We start from the raw sequence: 4,065 nt of genomic DNA on the forward strand, positions 1-4,065 counted from the left end.
CTCTCTGATACACACCGCTCTCTTCCTGTCTCTTAACGTTACGCCTAACATTTTTTTCGCTCCATCGCTCTTTACGCGGTCCTTAACTTGTTCTCGAGCTTCATTGCTAACCTCCAAGTTTGTGCCCCATATATTAGCACCGGTATAATGCAAAGATTGTGCACTATTCTTTTCAACGACAGTGGCAAGCTCTCAGTCAGGATTTGGTACTGCCTGTCATATGCACTTCAACCCATTTTTATTCTTCTGTAAATTTTCTTCTCATGATCCGTGTGCCCTGTGAGTAATTGACCTAGATAACCGTACTCCTGTACAGAGTCTAGTGGCTCGTCTGGCAATCCTGAATTCTTGTTCGCTTGTCAGGCTATTGAAAATTATCTTTGCCTTCTGCATATTCATCTTCAACCCCACTCTTACACTTTCTCGGTTAAGGTCCTCAATCATTTGGTGTAATTCGTCCCCGTTGCTGCTGAATAGGACGACGTCATCTGCAAACCTAAGGTTGCTGAAATATTCGCCATTGATCCTCACTCCTGAGCCTTCCCAGTCTCATGGCTTGAATACTTCTTCTAAGCCTGCAGTGAATAGCGTTGGAGAGATTGTGTCTCCTTGCCTGACCCCTTTCTTGATAGGTAACTTTCTACTTTTCTTGTGGAGAACCGAGGTAGCTGTGGAATCCTTGTTCCCTTGTCAGGCTATTGAACATTATCTTTGCCTCCTGTACTCCTTGATTACGCAATGCATTTATCACTGCTGGCATCTATACTTTATCAAATGCCTTTTTCATAATCTTTGAAAGTCAAATGAAGAGGTTGATTGTACTCGATCAGCAGATTTCTCGATTACCTGATTGATGACATGGATGTGATCCATTATAGAATATACCTTCCTGAAGCCAGCCTATTTTCTTGGTTGATTGATGTCAAGTGTGGCCCTGGTTCTCTTGGAAAGTATGTTAGTTAATGTTTTATATTATATAAAACAAGCTAACGGGCCTATAATTCTTCAATTCTTCAGCGTCCCCTTTTATGGATTAGTACAATGTTGGCGTTCTTCCAGCTTTCTGGTACATTTGAAGTCGTGATGCATTGCGTATAAAGGGCCACAAGCTTTTCAAGCATGATATCTCCTCTCTCTTTGATTGAATCGACTGTTATTCCATCTTCTCCAGCAGCTTTACCCTTGGTCATGTCTTTCACGGCCCTTCTAACTTCGTCGCTAGTTATAGAAGGAGCCTCTCTATCCTGTTCATCACTACTTCGAATGAAAGTAGTTCGGCTGCTCTGGGACGTACTGTATAGGTCAGTATAGAATTCTTCTGCTGTTTTTACTATGTCATCAAATTACGTGATGATATTACCCTGCTTATCTTTTCTTGTTATCTTGTCCTATACCAAGTTTTCTTGTCACTGATTTCATGATGCAGCAATTTCTTACAGCTTCTTCAACCTTTCCTACGTATAATTTCTAACATGCTTACTTCTTTCTTGTTGATTAGTTTTGACAGTTCAGCAAATTTATCTGATCTCCTGAGTTGGACACTTTCATGCTTTGTTGTTTTTTTATTAGGTCATTTGTTTCTTGGGAGAGCTTACCTACTGGTTGCCTTGGCGCCTTACCTCCCACTTCAATTGCTGCTTCTGAGATCAACCTAGTTATGGTTTCATTCATTACCTCTATGTTGTATTTATCTTCTTTTTCTAAAGCTGCACATTTGTTTGCGAGCACCAGCCTGAATTGGTCTGCTTTTACCCTTACTGCCTCTAGGTTGGCCTGTTTCTTCTTGACTAATTTCACTCTTTTCAAATTGAGAGAAAGACCTAGACCTCACTTATTGTCGCTGCACTTTACCCTACCTAACACTTCTACATCCTGCACTATGCTGGGATCGGCAGAGATTATGAAATCTATTTCATCTCTTGTTTCTCTATTAGGTTTTTTTTGGGTCCATTTTTTCTTCCTGCGCTTCCTGAAGACTGTATTCATTATTCGGAATCTATTCCTTTCCACGAATTCTACCAACATTACTCCTATAATGTTCCTAGAGTCGGTGACATAATTGCCAATTGCTTGTTTCCTAGCTTGCATTTTCTCACTTTTGCATTGAAGTCACCCATTACAACAGTACACTGGGTTTGCACCTTTCTCCTTGCTAATTCAACATCTCCATAAAACTGTTGCATTTTTTCGTCATCATGACTGGAGGTTGGTGCGTAGGCTTGTACTACCTTTACTCTATATCTGCTTTTTAGCTTTATTACGACTATATACTGCTACCCTCTCATTACAGCTGTGGAATAAATCAATGTTGTCCGCTATGTCCTTATGGATTAGAAATCTTAGCGCGTATTCTCTCTTATCTGGAGGACCTCTGTAGGAGAGGACGTAGCCGTTAGTCAGCCCTGCATAAGCCTCACCGGTTCTTTTAACCTCGCTAATGCTAATAATATCCCAGGCAGTGCCTGAGAATTCCTCAGAGTCCTGCTAAGCTGGCCTCACTCGAGAGGGTTCGCGCGAGCTGCACGTAATGCGAAACAGGGCAAGGCAGCTTATTTACGAAGTACAAAGCAAATCATTACAGCATATAGTAAACCCCGAGGAAGACACCTGTATCTACCAGGCACATTTTTATTTCTACGGTCTTTAAATATTGCCACAAGCGTGCCGACGCGCAGCTTGTGCGTTCCCGACGATGTATTGTGAACATGCCTGGTGCGAACAGCACCGCCTCTTGGCATCGTCGCGGAAAGGGTCGGCTCTACGCCCGCGCACGGCACACTTCCCATTATTCTGGTACAATATAGTAGCCTAGCCTTGGTCTGGAGATTTCGTGCATTCTGGGACGACATGGGAAGTGGGCACTTCAGCGGTACTTGCACCCGCACTCACTGTACTCACACCCCGTAGTGTATTTCGCTTTGCAAAAGGAGAGTTCGCGGCATACCGCTGCGGCCCTCGTGCAGTAGGCCGCTTTCATTGGAATTTCGTCGCCACTCAGTCCTGCCGGACTTCTTCACAGCTCAACTGCAACATGAAAAAAAAAAAACTAAAAATTTTCCACTGCACCGAATGGGCTCAAATTTTGCTACCTTGCTCTGGCATGCGTACAGTTGAACACGCAATGCGTAATTCTAACTGGAAAATTTGTTGTCGTGGTCATGTGATACCGAACAGGATGGCCTTAATCGCCGCACGAAAATGGCCGTGGAACTTCATAAACAGAACGCCTGCGGCACCTCGTTTTTTGAGGAGAAACCGCACAGGAAGCGCTCTCTCCTGACGGTAGTTAGTCCCGTTACGGTGTCGGTTACGGTGGTGAATCAGGCCTAAGTCAAGCTCTGCGGGAGAACATGACACTGTAGAACAAATGTGGACGAGTTGCTTACCTCACCGGGCCATGATTTTCGAGTGAGGAGGCGTCGAGTATAGCGTATCTTCTTTGCTGCTCATGCAGTGGACGTGCGTGCCTTCATGCGTATCGCACAAGGCGGTGGGCACTCTGGGTCCCCAGTACACCCGACTGGATCGGCTCCCTCGACAGCGAGGATGCCAGCCAGCTCGTCGACTTCTTCCTCATGACGGCTCTCGGAGGAATCCCGTGGCAGGTAGGGCGGCGATACTATATGCTCCAAGCACGCGTGTGCGTGCAGGACGCCATGTAGCAAAGCGACACGCTTTGGACGGCGAAGACAGTAAATGGAGTGCCCGGTCTTTAATCAGGGGGAAGACTAGGAGCTCCTGACACTATAGTGCTCAGCACAACTCGATGTAGCTTTTGTCCCATTTAACTTGGTCAGAAATTGCTCTCCCCGAAATCCAATGTAAATCTGTGTGTGCATTGTGCATTCAAATTGTGCCAAAATTGAAATATATGCTAGTAATACCTAGTTGCACCGAACTAAGGTAATGTTGTTTGCGGTCGCTTGAAGCAAGTGTACGCTTGAAGCAAGTAAGCATATAATATCGCCTAATTACATTGGTGATTATTAGTGATTAGTGATTAAATATAATATTTAGGGGAAATGCGTGAACTTGAAAATTGTTGGCACGCTGTCCTTTTTTTTA

Source organism: Dermacentor silvarum, chromosome 3 (assembly GCF_013339745.2).
Source record: "Dermacentor silvarum isolate Dsil-2018 chromosome 3, BIME_Dsil_1.4, whole genome shotgun sequence".
NCBI lineage: Eukaryota > Metazoa > Arthropoda > Arachnida > Ixodida > Ixodidae > Dermacentor > Dermacentor silvarum.